The sequence below is a fragment of the Apodemus sylvaticus genome, chromosome 6 (assembly GCF_947179515.1).
Source record: "Apodemus sylvaticus chromosome 6, mApoSyl1.1, whole genome shotgun sequence".
NCBI classification, from domain to species: Eukaryota; Metazoa; Chordata; class Mammalia; order Rodentia; family Muridae; genus Apodemus; species Apodemus sylvaticus.
This window is the reverse complement of record NC_067477.1, coordinates 35,683,846-35,705,488: the sequence shown is the minus strand read 5'-3', so window position 1 is coordinate 35,705,488 and position 21,643 is coordinate 35,683,846. Positions and strand designations below refer to the sequence as shown.

At 45.4% G+C, this 21,643-nt stretch overlaps 1 long non-coding RNA gene and 1 other non-coding gene across 2 annotated transcripts in view; one reads left to right on the top strand and one right to left on the bottom strand.

Annotated features, from left to right (window-relative positions):
- Window positions 1–21,643, bottom strand: part of LOC127687090 (uncharacterized) — a 375,067-nt gene that overhangs the window by 112,862 nt on the left and 240,562 nt on the right. The gene's annotated exons all lie outside the window — the stretch shown is intronic.
- LOC127688091 (U6 spliceosomal RNA) lies at window positions 179–288 on the top strand. The gene has a single exon (XR_007978552.1). It is a non-coding gene; the product is annotated as a U6 spliceosomal RNA (small nuclear RNA).

Here is a 21,643-nt window from a genome sequence, read left to right as displayed (position 1 = left end):
CTAGGTTGGAATTAGAAAAGAGAGGGTGGGAACAAACAAAGAGAGAGAGAGAGAGAGAGAGAGAGAGAGAGAATGAAAGAAAGAGACTAGGAAGGAAGGAAGGAAGAAACAAAGAAACAAACAAAGGAGCAAGGAAGGAAAGGAAAAGAAAGATACCAAGATGGGCTGTAGCCTCAGCGTGCTCATTTCAGGAGCACATACACTAAAATTGGAACAATACAGAGATTAGCAGAGCCCCCTCCCCCACACAAGGATGATGCGCACATTCATGAAGTTTCATATTTAAAACAAAACAAACAAACAAGAACAACCACAGAGCCAGGGGTGATAATACACGCCTTTAGTTCCAACACCGGGGAGGCAGAGGCACGTGGATTTCTGTACGTTTGAGGCCAGCCTGGTCTATATAGTGAGTTTAAGAACAACCAGAGATGGCAAGACTTCATTTCAAAAAATACAATAACAAATGTGTGTGTGTGTGTGTGTGTGTGTGTGTGTGTGTGTGTGTGTGTAAGCGAGCACGCACACACATATATATTCACAAATCATTAGATCTGGGGATATGGTAAAGTATATGCTATACAACCATGAATTTGGACCTCTAGACCCCACATTACAGCTGGATTTGGTAACATGTTTTTGGAAAAACTGCACTCCGACAGTCAGCTGGAAGGTGGAGGCAGAAGAATCCCCGGCATGCATGGTGATGAGCAAGAGACCCTGTTTTGAACAAGAAGGAAAATGAGAACCAACACAAGGTTGTCCTCTGACCTCCAGATGCATGCCATTATTCACACACACACACACACACACACACACACACACGTGCGCACACACACGCGCACACACCAGCAGACAGACACACAAGGAGTTAAAATAACTACACACTATATAACATCTTAGGTCCTTTTCTATTGCTGTGATCAAACATCATGACCAAGGGCATTTACAGAAGGAAGGGTCTGTTTGGAGCTTACAGTTCCTAAGGGAGAGGGGTCCATTGTCATCACAGTAGAGAGTGTGGAATTGGGAAGTGTGGAAGCAGGCAGGCAGGAAAGGCACTAGAGCAGCTGAGAGCTCACATCTTCATCCTCAAAAGAAAGCTCAGAGTCATTTCAAAATGACACAAGTCTTTTGAAACCTCAAAACCCACCCCAGTGACGTACTTCTACCAGCATGGCCACACCCCCTAATCTTCCCCAGACAGCCACCAACTGGGGACCAAATATTTAGATGCTAGAGAGTTTGTGGTACACCTCTTTTAAGCCAACACACTATAACATTACTAGCTGACTTAGAGTTTTACTGCTGTGAACAGACACCATGACCAAGGCAACTCTTCTAAGGACAACATTTAATTGGGTCTGGCTTACAGGTTCAGAGATTCAGTCCATTATCATCAAGGTGGGAGTGTGGCAGTGTCCAGGCAGGCATGGTGCAGGAAGAGTTGAGAGTTCCACATCTTCATCTAAAGGCTGCTAGTAGAAGACTGACTTCTAGGCAGCTAGGATGAGGGTCTTAAGCCCATGTCCACAGTGATACACACCTACTTCAACAAAGCCACACCTCCAAATAGTGCCACTCCCTGGGCCAAGCATATACAAACCACCACACTAGGGTATTTTTCTTTTGCTTTTAATTTATAAATTAGAGAATCTTTCATGTGGAGTGTAGGAACTGGAGAAGTGGCTCACTGGTTAAAAGCAGCTGCTGTTCTTCCAGAGGACTAGAGTTATGTTCCTAGTACCTAGGCTGGATGGCTCACAATAAGCTATAATGCCAGTTCTAGGGCATACAGCACCCTCTTCTGGTATTCTGTGGGCACTGCATTAATGTGCACATACCCCACCCACTCACACATAGACACAGTAAAATAAATATTTTGAAAAGTGAAGTGTAGGGATGAAAATTCCAAAGATACACCTGTCCAGCCTTCTTTGCACACCTTGATAGCTTGGTGCACAACTCTAGTTAAGGAAATTGGAAGTGTGACCTGAACTTCCCAGAAAAGCAGAAGAAGAAGAAGGAGGAGGAGGAGGAGGAGGAGGAGGAGGAGGAGGAGGAGGAAGAGGAGGAGGAGGAGGAGGAGGAGGAGAAGGAGGAGGAGGAGGAGGAGGAGGAGGAGGAGGAGAAGGAGAAGGAGAAGGAGAAGAAGGAGAAGGAGAAAAGGAGAAGGAAGGAGAAGGAGAAGGAGAAGGAGAAGGAGAAGGAGAAGGAGAAGGAGAAGGAGAAGGAGAAGGAGAAGGAGAAGGAGAAGGAGAAGGAGAAGGAGAAGGAGAAGGAGAAGGAGAAGGAGAAGGAGAAGGAGAAGGAGAAGGAGAAGGAGAAGGAGAAGGAGAAGGAGAAGGAGAAGGAGAAGGAGAAGAAGAAGAAGAAGAAGAAGAAGAAGAAGAAGAAGAAGAAGAAGAAGAAGAAGAAGAAGAAGAAGAAGAAGAAGAAGAAGAAGAAAAAGAAGAAAGCCATACATATATTAAACAATCCACAAACCTGATTAGAACTTCCTGACTGAGGAGAATGAGGATGTTACAAAAGTGGAGACAAACTGTGTCTGACTGAACGTGTTTGTGATTAAAGCCTTTTGGGATGTCCTGGGATTCACCTATAGATCAGGCTGACCTCGAACTCAGAGATCTGCCTGTTCGGACTCCTGGATGCTGGGCTTGAAAAGGTAAACCACCACGGTCCTGCTCTTTGGAATGTATTAACTGTCCTCTAGTTTCCACCAGCCCCAAAACAAAGAATGTCACCAGACAGCACCTAAGACCTAACACAGAGATTTCCCTACTTGGCTACAACCCATCTACCTGATATTTGCACCAATGTATTTGAAAAATGTCTGTTTTCATGATCTTCTCTTATTCCACAACCACGAAAACTTCCTGAAAACAATCCCATGTTAGACAATGTGAGTGGGGAGAAACTGAATCTGTGTACTGGGATACCGTCACTCATATTTGGTTCAAGAATAACCTGTCATTCCCTTTGGAGTGAGAGCTGTGTTTTAAACGCTCCTGGGTGGCTTTGGGGAAAGAATCTTTCTCTCTGGTAGAAGCAGGGACAAGAGAGGACCTCCATTACTGTGCTTGTTGGGAATGACACAGCTTGCCTGGTGTCACTGGTGATTCTGCCCCAGTGAGCTGGCCAGCCAGGGATTGACTGAGTGCTGAATGAAGGATGACAGACGGTGAGGAGCTGTTGCCCTGACCTGTCACCACCCAGCCCTCCTGACTTGAGGATAAGTGTCTTTCTAATTGAACCTACTCTTAGGTTCTCCTTGTAGACCAGTGTTTCTAATGCCCAATGCTATGCTGGTATTGGCACTAGGTACAGAGACCTAGTACCTAGTCTAGGGGGACCTGGCCTCTACCTTCTATAACACAAGTTTACCACCAACGCAGAGGAACTAGACCCAGCACCTGTGCTCAGCATCCTTTCAATGGAAACTTAAACTAAAGGCAACGGCCAGTCTGCTGCTGGAGACCAGCAAGGCCATTTGAGATTAGGAAGCCTGCCTTACGGTTCCTTCCCAGCAAAGGACCAGATGCTACAAGGGGGAGGGAAAAGATGGAGGGAGCTTTAAATGAAGCCAAGATATAAGGAAGGACGGCACAGTCCTTTCCATTCTACGACTGTAAGGAAGGACGGCACAGTCCTTTCCATTCTACGACTGTAAGGAAGGACGGCACAGTCCTTTCCATTCTACGACTGTAAGGAAGGACGGCACAGTCCTTTCCATTCTACGACTGGGAGCTCCTGTTTTAAACTCTAGTAAGATTATCCTCTTTGAATAAACTTTGGTTTTGTTTGATTTTATATCCTTTGTGCCCATTACCAATTGCATCGGATTGTGATGTCAAACTTGAACCAATGGGCTGAAACGTCGTCAACACCTAGTACCTACATAGGGATAAAAGATAGAGGCCATCTTGACCAAGTGTGCTGCTTTCCAGCTAATAAATATGTGCTGCTTACATATTTACATATATATGTATATACATAAATATTTTTATATATACATATATACATACTTATATATGTACACAAATATGTATATATTTGGGACTTTATATATTATATATTTATTTTATATATTATAAATATATAAATACATATATAGTATACACAAATAAAGACAGATGTTATATAAATATATATTATATATTATATACACATATAAATACTATTATAATTATATATAATATAAAAATAAATAATAAAATATAATATAAAAGCATAATAAAATAATTAAAATATAATACTTTATATATACTCCATAAATATATGTAATGCAAGCAATTGGTAAGACATGTACTATGCTCTGTAAAGTCCAGCTTATTAAAATTTTTCAGTATTTATCGGGCACCAATTATATGCAAAGCAATACAGTGCTTGAGAACAGGGATACACTTTCTGTGGCTCCAATAACTAAGTATCTGTTTGGAGAGCAAAGGCACACATATATGTAGAAGATTCATGTGCTTCTGTGAGCTCTAGAACGTTTGTTATATGCCCACCCTCTCTGCGACAATGCTGTCTGTCTACGGAAGCAAAGCACTGGATTGTAAATATTTGACTCACCTTAAGAAAATTCTGAAGAAAAGCATGCTGTATTGTGTATGTTATGTACAGAGGATGTAAGTTGGCCTGGTGAATAGCTTTGAAAAGTGTTTTCAGAGCTTGGAGGTCCTGCCTAGAAATTGTCTCCTATCTGATGAATTGCTGTCTGTGTAACATAGAAACCCAGTGCAAACCGGAACTGTCTGTCATTCTCAAAGTCACAAACCTAGCAAACAATCTCTTGATGTCTAGCACATTTCACATCATAAGCAGAATTGTCTGCCCAAGTCCCGTGATGTAGTGACAGGTCTGTCACTTCAGGTGGTCTGACTTAACTCTTACGCTTGGCGACTGGGTGATAGCAAAACAGGTAGGTTGAAAAATGGTTTCTACCAAACATAGCCCATATTTTCCTGAGCCTTCTTCTCCTTTGTGCCCATTAGCCAGTTGTATCGGATTATGAAGCCAAACTTGAACCAATGGGCTGAGATGTCATCTACACCTACCTACACCAGGGATGAAAGATGGAGGCCATTTTGACCAAGTGTGCTGCTTGCTAGACTAGTTTGAATTCTGGCACACCCTTGTTTGCAAAAAAGAAATCATCTGGCCAAATAACTTCGCTTCGTCAGTGTGCTCTGCAGGCATAAATCTTTTGCAACCTACTTTTAATAAGGGTTTGACCTCTCCTCTAGCCCACCACCCAGCAGAGGAAGAGACAAGTTATTAGGATATGGGGGAAGTGGACCTGTTCAGCAATAGTTTTTTGGGGGGCGAGCTTCTTTGGCAGCAGTTCAGTCCTGTAGCAACACCAAATATGACTCAGCAGTGGCAGACCAGTCCTCTAGGCAGGCAGACAGAACACGTGAACTGGCAGCTACAGATCAGTCCTTTTGGCAGGCCAACACCTGGCATGAACCAACAGCTGTAGTTCAATCCTGAAGAAATGGTTAGGCTTGTCAACTGGCCTGAGGTGAGGCTACGGAACCAGCAAACTGCCGCCACCACCTCATGAACAGCAATTCTTGGGCCAGCTTCTCTGAATAGCAACATTACCACAAGCTGAGTTCAACAATTCTATGTAAGGCAAAGCAATACATGTGTGACGTTAGTGAAGAATAGCAAACCAAGGCTCAGTGCTCATCTCCCACTGTCTGTGGGGTCATATTTATACCCCTTCATCAAGTGTCCCTTCACCTGTTTGCTGTATCAAAACATCCTTTCACTTGTGTGCCTAAGCAAAACATCATTTAACATAACTAAATATGCAAAGAAACTGGAACTTTCTACTTCAGGGTTCTTTTATGGGACACCAAAAGTACTCATTTCCAGCAGTAACGTTCCATGGCCTGCACTAAAGCAACTGTTGTCACATTTAACACTGGAGAATGGGACAAGATGGCTGATATTTATTTCAACAGCCAGCTGTTGTGATCCAAGAATCACGTGGTAGGAATCAGCCCCTGGTCGTGTGATCTTTCTGGTTCTGTGCCGCTGTCACATCTGCTGAATTCTGAACTTTAAGGATCACTCTCCTTCCTGCTCCCATGACCAGCACTCCTTATGCAGCACCCCAAGACTCAGCCTCCTCCCTAAATTGCACCAGGATAGTGCATCGGTGTGTTCATTGAGAGTTCTACCTGCACCAATGAAGGAGTCAGCAGGATGATGAGGCTTAAAGGGGGTAATATAGGGAGTTAGGTGAGTGTGGCTAGGCGGCGTGGGGGAAGGTCCAGGCAGGCCCTTGCCTGGGCACCTCTGCCCCTGAGGGACCACACACACAGAGACATGGTATAGAATAGAGTTTATTCAGAGTAGGGGATGGGAGTTAGTGGTAGAGAGAGGGAGAGAGAGAGAGAGAGAGAGAGAGAGAGAGAGAGAGAGGAGGGAGAGTGGAGGCCGGCCATGACCACGTGGAGGCCGGCCATGACCACGTGGGGGGGGGGGAAGAGCCCCAGGGGCAGAGAGGTGAGAGAGTGTGGGAGAGCGGAGAGCAAAGAGGGAGAGGAGGAGCAAGTAGCCCCTCTTATAGTGGGCCAGATCTCTGGGGCGGGGCATACCTGGCTATTGCCAGGTAGGTGTGGGGTGGAGCTTAGACAAAACCCCAACACTACCCACAGTGGTTGCATCACCCCCTTGGCTTTTTTGTCTCATTCCCGAAGGCAGGACCAATTTGTCTCTCTTTTCTGCTCAGGCTCTTGGTGGCCACCTTCAGAATCTCAACCTCTTCCTTCATTTGCTGAGCAAAAAGCTGTTGGAAGCCCAGCACACAGTAGACGTTGCATTAAATGCCAAGGAGAAAATGGCTTCTGACTTCAAGAAGCTCATGATTTTCTGGAAATGCATTTATTCAAAAAATCAAATTGAACTCTTTTAGGTGCTTTGTAACTTCTGAAGTAATTTCAGAAGTACTGTAACTCCCTGCATACCTCTTCCCCGCCTTACTCCACGGATGATACCTTCTCTACAGTCAAAGCGCACAAATTAAATTTCCATTCTTCATACATTATCCAGTCTCGGGTATAACAGCTTGAATGAACTATATAGACACTAAATGTTCACAAAGTTGGAACTGTAGCCCATAGGTAATTGGTGGGTAAGAAAATCTACCTGGGTATAACTATCCACTAACCTACAAGCCTTATTGGCAGGGAACCATCTGAAAGTTCCCTTTAGTGTACTGGTTAGTAATTAGGACAATCTTAGGATGTATCCAGGCAGCCCGGCTGTAAGGCTCTGCCTCACCTCTTAGCATCAGCCAAGGCAGTGGGATCCTGTTTCTTTGCTCCATCCTGATAGCCCTGCAACAAAAGGTTGGGAGACGCTGGAAGCTGTGAGCATGGTAGCTGTAGGCCCCTCCTCTCTCAGACTCTCACATCCAAGCTCCAACTTTGTTTCCATGGCAAAGGCTTCCCAAAGGAAATGACGATTTCAATCAATGTCAGTGGAACAATGTCGGGTGGGCTAACAAAGACTGAGTTTGCAAACATTTCCCTGAGGGGGTTTGGGGGGCACAGCGTGACTTGAAATATTGTGACTCTCTAAAGGAAGTCTCTTTGAGAAAACCTGCAAGAAATGCAGGTGCAGTTAAAACAAACCCAAAACAAAGGCTTGAGGAAACAGGGTTTCCCCTCAAAAAATCAGACATTGTTCTTCACTGCTTCCTTCCCACAGAGGGAGTTGGGAACGTGTCACATCAAAATAGGCCATCTGGCTGCTACAGCTATTCTGAGTCGGAGAAGCCAAACAAGGAGATCCCTCAAACCTTCCTTCTGTTTCCTGAAGCAGGAGACATTGACATTTTATACCACTGAGGCACTCTCTACACCCTTCCAGTGGCACCTTCAGCAACAGTAGAAGTTCACAGTGGAGATGGGGGCAGCTCTAGAGGTAGGAGCAGGAGGATCAGGAGTCTAGGTCATCCTCAGATAACTCCAAGCTGGAAACCAGCCTGTGCTACACAAGACCCTATCGAAAGAAAGAAAAAAAGAAGGAAAGAAAGAAAGAAAGAAAGAAAGAAAGAAAGAAAGAAAGAAAGAAAGAAAGAAAGAAAGAAAGAAAGAAAGAAAGAAAGAAAGAGAGAGAGAAAGAAAGAGAGAGAAAGAGAGAAAGAGAGAGAGAGAGAAAGAGAGAAAGAGAGAGAGAGACAGAGAGAAAGAGAGAGACAGAGAGAGTTCAGATTGTTGGGCTAACTCTCACCTCCCCTACCCCTTCCCATGTAATTTATTTCTACGAGACCTGACTACTCTATTTAGTGTATAAACATTCAGCTCTAACTACATTTCAAGGTCTTCTTTTTCTTCATGAAGGCTCCAGGGTCGTGTAAAACTTGCATGATACAAGTCTGCATGCTTCCTTCTGTGCGCATGTTTAATGTCATTTGACTGTCAGGCCCAGGGCAGAAGAAACGGCTTAGACCGTGAAGCGCATCGCTGAAGATGCATGAGGACCCAGGTATGATTCTCAGAACCCACACAGAAGAAGACAAGGATGGTGGCCTACTTGTAATCCCAGGGCTGGGGAAGACAGAGGCAGGGGGACTGCTGGGGCTCCAGCCAGCCTTGCCTGATTAGAGAGCCCTAGGCCAAAAAAAGATCATGTCTGAAAACAAGAGAAAAAAGATGAACGATTTCCCCCAACTCCCAGCTCTGACAATAAGAGTGTGTCTCCCCTTCTGACAAAGGGAGGGAGGGCCTCTTCCTCTCAAGGATTTCCTCTCCTTTGAGGGAGAAAGAAGCACCAAGTCCAGACGATCAACACGAGGCTGCTGCTTCCACCTGCCATCACCTCAGAACAGTCCACAGGCCGGAGTAGCCTTCAGGAGATAACACATACTTAAACTCCTTCAGTATCAAATTCCAGTTTACACACCTGGAAACTGACCCCAAGGCATCGGGAAGGACACAGCTCTGATTTTGCTAACACAGTGTCCGGGAGAGTGTCATGTATCATAGCAAAAGCCTGGGAATAACAAAAGGAAGCGAGCTGCGTGACTTACAACACATTCACGTGCGTCCAGAGGTCAAGCTGTCTGCCACCAAGCCTGGCACCTGAATTTGACCCCAAGGACCCACATGACGGAAGGAAGGTACAGATTCCCTTAAGTTGTCCTCTGACCTGTACATGTGCTCGCGCACGCACACACACACACACACACACACACACACACACACACGCCATAAATTAGTTAATTAGTTAATTAGTTAATTAATTAACATTTTAAGACCTAGCCACATTCATTTATATAGAAAGGCAAGAAGACATATTGTACAGTTAAAATTAGAAAACTGCAAATACGATCCTGTCTTTGTTTTTTAAATGATACAAATATGATCGTGTGTGCTAAGGAGTGGAAACTGGGATCATAAACACACCAGATCATTAAAACTGGTGGTTTTGACAGAGCGGCTGCCTGGTAGCTTTTATGAACATTAGGCACCCTTGTCTTTATGAGCCTCCCCCTCCGTAAAGAAAGCCGAGGGTTCTATTTCACAATGGCACTGACATACAGATGAGCCTAATCAGACTGAGGGCTGCGGTCCTTCCCTGCGCCTCCGCAGTATGTTGCACCTTGCTAGAGTCATTATCCTATCTCAATTTCACCATTCATTTTCTCTGCTTTTAAGAGAAATGAAGGCATTCCGAGGGCCCTGGAGGACTGTAGGCCCTGGATTTTGTATACTAGGAGTCGCTAACTTTTATTCCATCTTTTACCTCCACCTTCATTTTCTAACTTTTAAATACCAGGGTTTCTTTTATTATAATAAAACATTATTTGAGCCAAAAAAATTGGTAAACATAATGGCCCATTTACATAATGTCAGCACACAAAAGTGGGAGTGACTGTAGCTTCTAGGGCAGCAATTATTAACCTGTGGATAGACCCTTTCACAGGGATAGTCTAAAACCATTAGAAAACCCAGATGTTTACAATACGATTCATAATAGTAGCAAAATTACAGTTATGAAGTAACAATGAAAGTCATCTTATGGTTAGTGTCTTAGTCAGGGTTTCTATTCCTGCACAAACATCATGACCAAGAAGCAAGTTGGGGAGGGAAGGGTTTATTGAGCTTACACGTCCACCTTGAAGTTCATCACTAAAGGAAGTTAGGACTAGAATTCAAGCAGGTCAGGAAGCAGGAGCTGATGCAGAGGCCATGGAGGGGTGTTTCTTACTGGCTTGCTTCCCCTGGCTTGCTTAGCATGCTCTCTTATAGAACCCAAGAGCACCAGCCCAAAGGTGGTACCACCCACAAGGGGTCCTCCCCACTTGATCACTAATTGAGAAAATGTCCCACAGCTGGATCTCATGGAGGCACGTCCCCAACTGAAGCTCCTTTCTCTGTGATAACTCCAGCCTGTGTCAAGTTGACACACAAAACTAGCCAGTACAGTTGGGGTCACCACAACGTGAGGAAGTGTATGAAAGTGTCGCAGCGTTAGGAAGGTTGAGAACCACTGTCCCAGAAACAGCACCTTCAGAGAGCTTAAGTCACTGAGTTTGGCGTTTCTGATTTCACCCACCAGAGGACTTCCTGCTTGGACCAACAAGCAAGATCAAAGTTCTGCTTTTTCCTACAAAGTATTCAGTGAGAATGGATCTATCTGGGTCTTCAGATACAACGTTGACACTGCCAATCCACGCTGGCCTTATTTCCAGGGGTGGGGGAGGGGCTGGTTTTGTTCCATCCACATTCTCTCATCCAATCTGACAAGCATTGGACAAGGAGGACAGGTTTGGGTGGGTGATGACAGAGAGGCACCAGCCCAGCCCTTTCCAGAAGTTTAGACATGAAACCAACACATCAGAAACTGGTGAGCTTTGCCAAAGGTAGCGTTAAGTAAGATTTGATGATTCTGATACTACGGAATCAGTCTGCCAAACGTATATTATTAATTTATACATTCACTCATATGGTAATATGTTCAACACTTGATTGAACACTAACCGGGCTCCAGGCACGGTTCTCGGAGCAGGTAACACAATGGTACATCACACAGAAGCCCTGAACCTCTCTCGTGATGTCAGAAAGACAGATACTGGATAAAGGTGCAGAGCATTTGGAAGCCGGGAGCAGCGGAGGCTCAGAGAGTGTGTGGCGGCCAACAAATAGGAGCTGGCCAAGGAAGGAAAGGGAGAGGGAAAGTGGAGCAGGCAGGGAAATCCACAAATGGCTGTGCAGCAGCTAAGACTCTAAGTCATTGGAGGGGATGAGCGTGTGTCCACAAGGTTCGGAGCGTGCTTCTGAAGGAAAGTAGAGAGGCAGGCAGAGCCAGAGACTGGGTGGCCAGCTCTTCGAGCCTGGCTAAGGACCTGAGACCCTGTGCTGGCTACTTTTATGTCAACTTGACACAAGCTGGAGTCATCAGAGAGGAGGGAGCCTCAATTGAAAAAAATGTCTCCATAACACCAGGCTGTAAGCAAGCCTGTAGAGTTGCTTTTTAATTAGTTATTGAAGGGGGGGCAGCGAGTTGTGGTGATGCTATCCCTGGGTGGATAGTTTTGGGTTTTATAAGAAAGCAGGCTAAACAAACCACGATGAGCATGTCCATAAGCAGCATTCCCCCATGGCCTCTGCATCAGCTCCTGCCTCCAGGTTCCTGCCCTGTGTGAGTTCCTGCCCTTGAAGCTTTTGGTGATAAACTGTTACATGGAGCCATGGGTAATCTAAACCCTTTTCTCCCCAAGTTACTTTTGGTGATGGTGTTATGCCACACCATTAGTAACCCTAAGGCAGAAGGTTTTTTTCACTGAAAGTCATCGCAGTTTGAAATGCCAGAGTTATGTTAGCTTTCTGTCACTGTGGCAAAACACCCGAGACAAACAACTTAAAGGAAAGAAAAAAAGTTTTATTTGGCTCATGGTTCCAGAACTTTCTTTCCGTGATCCTTTGGATCTGTTGCTTTGGGCCTGTGGCAGGCAGCACATCATGGTGGAACACAAGACGAGGCTGCCCCTTCATCTTCTAGAGACCGGAAAACAAAAAGAGAGAGTGGGAGGGCTGAGGCCCAAGTATACCCAACTCCTGAAGGTTCAACCACCTTCCAGTAACATCACAGACTGGTGAGTGAACCTTCAATACATAAGACTTGGGGGAGGGGTTGCTGGAGAGATGGCTCAGCAGTTAAGAGCACTGGCTACTCTTCCAGAGGTCCTGAGTTCAAATCCCAGCAACCACTTGGTGGCTCACAATCATCTGGAATGGGATCCGATGCCCTCTTCTGGTGTGTGTCTGAAGACAGATACTGTATACTCATGTAAATAAAATAAATAAATCTTAAAGAGTGGGGGTGATCAACCCTGCTTATTAAAAAAGAAAATTCAAAGACTTTTGGGGAACCCCCAGATCAAAATGAGAACAAAGTGCTTAGTGGGTATTTGGTGTGGTCCTTGAGTTGTGGGTAGAAGAAGGCCCCCAGTGTGGTTCCACAGGGGAGACAATAGCCAGAGAAAAGCAGCCAGTGGCAGCCTGCGGTGAGAACCCCTAGTAACTGGAGTTGGTAGTAACTTTTTTAAAGGCTCCTCTCTAGTTACCCTTGGCTCTAATTGTATGGCATCTCCATAGCCAGTCAGGGTCCAGCTGACTCTCCATAAATGAAGATATTCTATTGGCTGCACCACAGAAAACCACCAGATCTCCACAAAGGAAACAGGAAGACAGCTGCAGCCTGGCTCACCATGTGAGGCTTCCACTGCCCACAGGGATCTGGCTGGAGTCAGCCTTCAGGACTTGACCAGCAGCAACGGGCAGAGGGATTCGGTTCTGCTTCAGCCCCAGAGACATGTGACTTCGGCCTTAGAGACCCACTGGAGTCAGGACCTCTACACCTGCTACTCCTGTTCTCGACATACAGACGTGCTCTGTAAGGGACTTCTCAGCTGGTGCCTCAACGCCCTCCAAGAGCACAGAGTTGTAACACCTACAACAACACAGCTAGGTGACCCAAAGCCTGATAAAAAGAACCACGCTGGGGACAGGAGGCAGAATCTACCAACCACATCCTTTGGTAGTAGTCCTTGGCTCACTAGTGATGTCTGATGTGAACACAAGTCCCACAGTTATGCACCCCGATCTGGTTTAGACAATGAAGAGATCCCATAGATGTGTCTGCAACCTCAGCTTTGGTCACACTACAACCCCAGGACCAACCCTCAGAGCTACACAAACATTAAAGCAGGCAAGGAGAGGAACGCTGCACTCTCCTGCCACTACAACGTATAGTGAATCTTGGTTCTTTTGGCATATTCCTTCCACCTTCTTCTTCTTCTTCTTCTTCTTCTTCTTCTTCTTCTTCTTCTTCTTCTTCTTCTTCTTCTTCTTCTTCTTCTTCTTCTTCTTCTTCCTCTTCTCTTCCTCTTCCTCCTCCTCTTCCTCTTCCTCCTCCTCTTTTTCTTCCTCCTCCTCCTCTTCTTCTCTTCCTTCCTCTTCTTCCTCCTTCTTCTAAATTGTCATATTCTTCTTGGCCTTTAAAATACTGTATATTTTTATAGGAATAGTGGCCCATGTCTTTAATCCCAGTGATCAGGAAGCAAAAGCAGACTAGTTTCTGTGAGTTCTACATAGTAAGTTCAAGGCCAGTCAAAGCTAAATGGTGAACACACACACACACACACATGCCAACATTTTGATAAGGATTGCCTTGAATGTGACAGTCTTGAGTTTTTCTGTCAATGAACATAGATTAGATCTCAACATAGATCTCAACTGATGAGATTTCAATCTCTTCCAATGATCAACCCATTTTCAATAAAGGTATCTTTTCTTGGAGAAACATTGTTAGGATGTTGGAATAAGCAAACATTAACAAAAATATTAATTGAATCAGATAATGTCTGGAGAAAATGCTTTGCAAAGTGGCAAACGTTATATGAACTTGAGACATTTTTCCTAACCAACATCATTAAGCACATCATTTTGGAAAGCAAAATCTCTCAGTGACTAGTGATCAGGCCAGATGCGGAGGCCACCTAACCAGTAAGTCATGTTAGGAAGATAACTAACTTACTGGCTTGAGATAAACTAAATGTCTATCTGAATGTCTTTTGTCCGACAGCCACTAGATGGCCTTGGAGGAAGAACTGTCTTTATCCCACTGAAAGGAAGAGATCTCCAAACAGCAGCTCCATGAAAGGTTGAATCCTTTGAGATGATCCAGTCTCTCTCCTGCTTTCACAGGGACCCTCAACTGCTGAAGGATAAAGGTCAGGCATTATTGCTTTGTTGCCTCCTGGAAACTGTCCTTGTTCTCTGACATCTGAGGCCTCTGGGTCTAAACAGTGTGGTTCCCACCCCTGACAAGTGCCCTCCATCACCGGCCCATCTCTGCCAGCCACACACCAACTGACTCTCATCTCCTTCTTTGCTCCAGTAATCTAGAGAAGAAAATGGGAAAGAACAAAGCTTAAGGACATTCACATGACTTAAAAAAACATATTCTAGTCTCTTGGGTCAAAGGAGCAATGAGTCTGGGATGGTGGCCTAGCAATTGTGTCCAGAGGACTGAGGGGCTCTCTAATCCAATCTGATTCCACAGGGACATATGGGTTTGGTTAACTAGTTTAGTTACCCTGTAAGGATAGAACTTAAATTGCAAAAAGCTAATAATAATGCAAATTATTCGTATCCATAGACAGGTTTGCTAGTCAGATTTCTGGCACTATAACTAAAAACCTGAGGCGACTGACTGATGGAGAGAAAGGGGTTATTTTGGCTCACTCTTTGTCAGGTTGTAGGCATTGATTGGTTGGCCTGTTGCTTTTGGACCTGTGGTAGTCAGCATGTCACAGAACCTGGTAGAGCAGAACTGCTCACTCCATGAATAGGAAGCAAGAAAGGGGGCAAGGGTCCCACAGTCCCCACTGAGGACACACCCCTAACGTCCTAAGGACCTCTCACCAGACTCTTAAAGGTCCCACCAACTCCTTCTAGCACCAATCTGAGGATTAAGACAGGAGTCCTTGGGGCCACTCAAGGCCCAAACTATAGCACCATGCAAGCGTATTTTGCTCAGTAGACACCAATGTACCTTTAAAGAAGCTAATCTCACTGCAGATCATAGGACGCTAATCCATTGTATGTTCTTGGGCAACTCCCTCTCCCTCTCTCACCCCTCCCTGTCTTTCTCACGCATGTTCATGTGTGTGCAGGTTTATGGAGAAGCCAGAATACAAGCTCAGCTGTCACCCTTTGACACCATCCCTCAAGAGTTTTGATACAAGGCCATGCTAGCCTAGAACTCACTGATTCGGTTAGGCTATCTGGCCAGTGAGCCCCAGGGATATGCCAATCTCCACCTCCCCAGCTCTAGGATCATAACCATGCACCTCTGCACTTCACTCTTTTTACGTGGGTGACGGAGCTTGAACTCAGGTCCTCATATTTGACAGACAAGCACCTTAACGGCTATGCCATCTCTCCTTGGCACTATAAGGACTCTTTAAATTTATCATATTTTAATAACTCAGTAGTTCACTCATTAAGAAATTAAGTAAAATTATTGACAGAAATTTGTTTTATTTATTCATTCCATAGTCTTGAACCCCTTTTAAAGATTTATTTATTTTTATTTTATGTGCATGCAATTTCTCAGTATGTATGCCTAAGTATTACATGTATACTTGGTCCCTACAAAGGCCAAAAGGGGGCATCAAATCTCCTGGAACTGGAGTTATAGACAGCTATGAGCTGCATGCAGGTTCAGGGAATTGAACCCAAGTCCTCTGGAAGAGCAGCCAGTGTGCCTAACCACTAAGCCATCTCCCCAAGCCCCTTGCCTCCCCTTTACTTTCTGTTTATAGTGTGTGTGTGTGTGTGTGTGTGTGTGTGTGTGTGTGTGTGTGTGTGTGCGCACGCCTGCCTGAGCATGAGCTCATGAGGTCAGTGAATAACTTGTGGGAGCCATTTCTCTTCTCCTACTGTTTAGGTCCCAGGGATCAAACTCAGCTCACCAGGCTTGGCCTCAAGCACCTGTACATGATGAGAAATCTCCCCTGCCAAGTTCTGCCTTTTTGAGAATTATAATTTAGCATACTAATCCCAAAGTGTAGTCTTGGGCCAGCTAAAGGCTCCCTAGAGCTGACCAGAAATGTAGATTCTCAGAGGTCACCCAGACACGGAAGGGTGATTGTAGGGCAAAGCCCTGTCACCGCGTGTAAGAGGCCTAGAGATTATTCTGGAGTGTGCTTAACTTGAAGATGTTGTGGCTTCACACACCGAACATTGTCAGTTATCACTTTAGTCCTGGTTTGTTGACTGAAACCTTGGAAGCCAATGTCATATGGTCTTCGACAGAGCCTGCCAGCGATGGGCAGGAATAGGCCAGTGCTCCTTCCTTCTCCTGTCCACAGACCGACTCAGTGATCCTATGCCTCAATCCTATGCCTCTTCCCACAGTCATCACGGAGTCAATGAAGGCCACAGACAGAACCAGAGTATCGTCTGATTGAAGGAAGCTGCCAGCCCCTGCCCTGTCCCTGGGAAGGCAAATCATCTCCCATAACTTTCATCATCAGCATTCCCACAGGGGCCATGTTCCCAGAAAGAGGGGATACAGACAATCTCGGGGCCCAATCCCACATGCTGTGATTATTCTCTGCACCAGGCAATGATAGACTGTTATTTCTCCGTGTGCAGACGCACAACCATAAGCCCATTGTGTGTTGAGCTGGAGCACATATGCCACCCAATTGCCTGCCTGGGCATTCTGCCCTGTTCCCAGGAAGCCCTCCCTGACTGCAGAACAACATTCAAGGTACATAGCTGCCAGGCACTGGGAGAGGAGCCACTAGAAACTGCCTTTCCTTCCGTGGCACAACTGATTAGGCTACCTCCCACCCAATGACCCACCACCAACCACCCCATCCTGCCAAGCCTGTTGGAACCAACTGCCTCCCATTGGCCTCCTTCATTACAGAGATACAATAAAGTCAGAGGTCAGCACCCTGGGTAAGGGTACCCTGGGAAGCTAGCAAGACACAATGAGTTTTAAAAAGTGCTTGGCAGGGCTGTATTCAAATTCTGTTTCTCTGCCAGGCTGGAAACCTGGGCTTGTTGCACTTTTCTTTTGATGCCCATATTCTCCACTGCAGAAAGAGATGTCAAGAACATCTTCTTCTGTGTGCTATGAGGACTCCAGACCTCACAGTAAAAAGATTGTCATCCTAGAACTGCTCCCCACTGTGCTGGGGGAGCATCAGTAGTTGGTAGTCATTGTTCCTGATGAAGTGTATTCACTAAAAGGACCTTGGAAGGAGGATTTGAACCACAAACTGACCCCACAAGGGCTAGGGAGGAGCTGGGTACAGAGAAACTGTGATAGTTTCAGCATAAAGTGGAGAGTCATCTGCAAAGAGACTCCCGTTGAAGAACTGCCTAGATCAAGCTAGTTCAAGGGCATGTCTGCGGGGGATTATCTTAACTAAGATAAAAGACCTGCCCACTGCAGGTGGCGTTATCCTCTAGGCAGGAGATTCTGGAGTAGAGAATGCGAGCTGAACACAGCAGGTTCACCAGTGACCATGCACTTACTCAACGCCCTCGCTTCCTGATTATGGATGTGATGTAACCTACTCCCTCAAGCTCCTGCTCTGTGGCGTCCTCAGTGATGGACTGTAACCTGAATCAGTGGACTTAACTAAACCATTTCTCTCCTAAATGTAGCTCTTGTCTGGATATTTTATCCCAGCAATAGAAGCTAAACTAAAACAGAAATTGGTGTTCAAAGTGGGATTCTTGTAAGAAACCTCATCATTTGGGTTTTAAGCTTTTGGAATTGTTTTGTGGGAGGAAGGTGGAATAAATTGGAATTTGGGGCCAGAAAACCTATTGCATGCCTTGGGCAGAGCTTAGTTGGCCATTCTTGTGGGAGCTTGGGGGGTAAGAAAAAAATAAGCAGTGGAAGTACGTGTGGTTTCAGTGAGAACAGAATTCTGTAGGGGCCTGGGATGGGGTCATTCATGTAGCCAAGAGTCTAGCTGCATTCTACCCGTGTCCTGACAGTGTCAGTGTGAATGATGGGCTGATCTGTCTGGCAGAATAAATTTCAAGATGGGATAAGGTCTTATGGGAAAATACTCTCTGGTGTGATTATTCCTTGCTATTCCCTGGATCTTCCACTTTGCTATTAGAATGTGTGTTGAAAGTGTGCAGTTTGCTTTTTGGTTTAGAGTAATTCACAGTTAAGAAAATTTGGACTTGTATTGGGATTTTTAAAGACTGTGGACTTTTAAAGTTGGACTGTATTTTACGTTGAGATAAACATAAAATTTGGGAGACAAGGGATGGAAAGTTATGACTTTGAAGTGAAGTATCTGGGTATTAATTTGACAAGGGGTGGAGTTGTGATAGTTTTCATTGTCTGCTTGATACAGTACAGACAGAATCATCTGGAGAGAGAATCTTGATTATTTAGATCAAGTTGGCCTATGGGTGTGTCTGTGGTAGAGTGTCTTAATTACCTTAATTGGGGTGGAAAACCACAGCTACCATTCACTGGGTGGAAAACCACACCCACCATGGGTAGCACCATTCTCTTGGTAGACAGTCACGCCCACCATGGGTAGCACCATTCTCTTGGTAGACAGTCACGCCCACCATGGGTAGCACCATTCTCTGGGCAGGAGATACTGAACTGTGTAAGTAGGGAAAGTAAACTGAACACTAACATGAATGTATGCACTCATTGCTTTCTGTTCTTGATTATAGATGTGATGTGACCAATTCCCTCAAACTCCCGCCGTGCGACTTCTCCACTGTTGCGGAGAAACAAACCTTTTGGAGCTGGAGAGGTGGCTCAGCAGTTAAGAGCACTTGCTGATCTCACAGAGGATCTGGGTTTGGTTCCCGGCACCAACAGGACAGCTCATAACTCTGTATAGCTTTAGTTCCAAGGGATTTGACACCCACTTCTGGGCCACATGCATTAGGCAATAGGCATGCACATGGTGCATACACAAACATGCAAGGAAAACACTCATACATGCAGCATTGAAATAAATACTTTTAAAATAATAAATAAACAGAAACCCTTTTCCCCTTAAGTTACTTTTTTTTAAATCACAGAAACAGAAATGAAACTAAAACAGAAATCTTGTAATCCATGAAAAGTCCTGGACCTGTGGCCACTACAGGCCACCCTGTCCCCTGGACCCAAAAGGACTTTCTTCCATAGGCACTGACACCCTGTCTCTCACAGTTTGGCCACACCTGAAACAAAAACCCTCTAAGTCCATTGCTTCTGCCAGACTCTCAAGAGTTCTCCTAGAGCCAACCCCTCCACTGCTACACCTCAGCAGTGAGAACACCTTAGGAAAGGCAGACTGAGCCACGAATGTGAGGGGCCCAGAGTTCCATATGAGTCCCACCACTAATGGCCATAGGTTTGTTTATGGTATAGGGTTTGCTTCTCTTATGTTTGTCTGTTCTTACTAAATTTATCTATCCTTGGTGTGGGGTATCCATGCTGAGGTCAGAGAACAGCTTGTGAACTTCCTCTGCCATGTGAATCCCAGGGATTGAACTTAAGGATTCAGGCTTGGCTGTAGGCACCTCTCCTGCAGAGCCGTCTTACTGGCCTTTGTTTATTTCTTGGACATGATCTAATGGCACCGAGGTTGGGTCTGAACTTATTCTGCAGCTGAGAATGATCTTGAACTCCAAATCCTCCTGCCTCCAAACGCTGAAACAGGTCTGTCCTGTGGTGCCTGACTCCCTACCCTATCTGTCTGTGCAACCCTAAGCACAACGTACCACTTTGCTGAGCCTCAGCTCCCACCCGTGAAGCTAGAGTTAGACAGGGAGCTTTGTAAAGGCAATTCCAGCAGGGACACCGCTCATTCTCTCACTAGCTATTGCTTTGCTCCTAATGTCGACCTGCTAAATGACAGGCAGACAAGATCTGATTCATTTTCAGTCTGTCCCTTCCCTTCATCTAAGGTATAGATCCTCTATCATTGTATGAGGTGGTCCTCAGAGGACAGCAGCGGATAGTGTCCTTTGGAGTGGAACACAATGTGTCCTGTCTCTCCTGGGCCTCTGGAGGCCAGGCCAGGCTGCCCAGGAAGTAAGTTCCTGGGTATGGGCTCAAATTGCAAAGATACATGATGACACAGACAGACAACCATCTCACAGGAATCCAAGCCAAGAATAGACAATGCATTCACCAAGCAGTCATCCTACCTAACTACTGGGTGCCGAGGGCTAAACTGCTCCAGGTACAGCAGTGTTCTCAGCAGCCTCTCTCAAATCCCTAAGAGGTGGGAATTCACCAGGTTAAATAACTCCACTCCTAATCTCTCACCTCACATATCCCCAAATATTCCAAATAATAACTGTCCAGATTGCCTTGGCATTGGGACTTCCGCTGACACGAACAACAAGGGCTGCACCTCACTTAACCAGACACTTCTTCCTCAGGAGGGCCCAGGGCAGACTGAAGCTGCGAGCCTAGCTCACACTCTCAGCTATGGGATAGTGAGAGAAAAGGAGGAAACCCTGGTCAGGGACTCCCAGCTGCTCAAACTTGGACATGTTAGAATCCTCAGCACTTGTGACTCTGCTTGCTTGTCCAGAAGCTGGTGTCAGCTGTATTTGCCTTGCAAGCCTTTCCTGTGACTTATTGGAAGCTATGTGTGAAGCGACTTCCCTGTACAGTGTATTTGGTGGTTATTTTTATAGAGATATCTTCTACCCACTTAGCTCAGTAATGAACAAATCACAGAAACACTTTGAGAAAAAGTAATTGAAAGTAGACCCCAAAGCAAGAAGCTTTCTTGGTACTTCATTACAAAATAGATTAGATTCCATTTGGATAGAGGAAGGATGCATTTGTTCTCTAAAAATTCTGCCTTCAATTCAGGAAGATGCCAAATCCACAGAGGACTCTCTTGAGTTCATCTTAAGAACCCTGAGAAGGGTCTGGAGAGGTAGTTCAGTGGTCAAGAGCATTGGCTTCTCTTTTGGAGGACCCAGGTTTGATTCCCAGGTGGGTTCATGGCAGCTCACAATCACCTGTAACAATCACCTGTAAGATCTGATGCCTTCTTCTGACCTCTGAAGGCAGCAGATTTAACATGTGGTGCACATACATACATGCAGTAATAATTAAAGATTTAGAGTACTCAGAAGGGATGCAGGAACATAGCGTGTTGCTGGTCATGCCAGAGTTCACCTGTACAATAGCATCATTCTCAAGTGTTCCTAGATTCTGGGTACCAACCCAGTCCCAACCAATTTTTCAGCATTCTGCTGCTGGCTGGAGCCCAGGTATCAGGATTTTGAGAGCTCTGTGCACGAGTCTAACCTGAGACCCACTTAGTCGAAGGAGCTCTAAGGTTCCCCCCTTGTCCCCAGAGACTGAGATCATGCTCAATGCTGGAAGTAGACATTTAGCATAGACTCGGTGCATACGTGAAGAGTCAGGAGTAAAGAGCACAACTCACAGCTTTTGTTGCTCCCATATTCATAATTGATGAGATGAGAGAAAAAAGGAAAAGTTAGTGGGTGTGGCGGCACATGCCTGCAACCCCAGCATTCAGCAGGTGGAGGCAGAAAGATCAGGAGTTCAAGGTCATCCACGGCTGTAT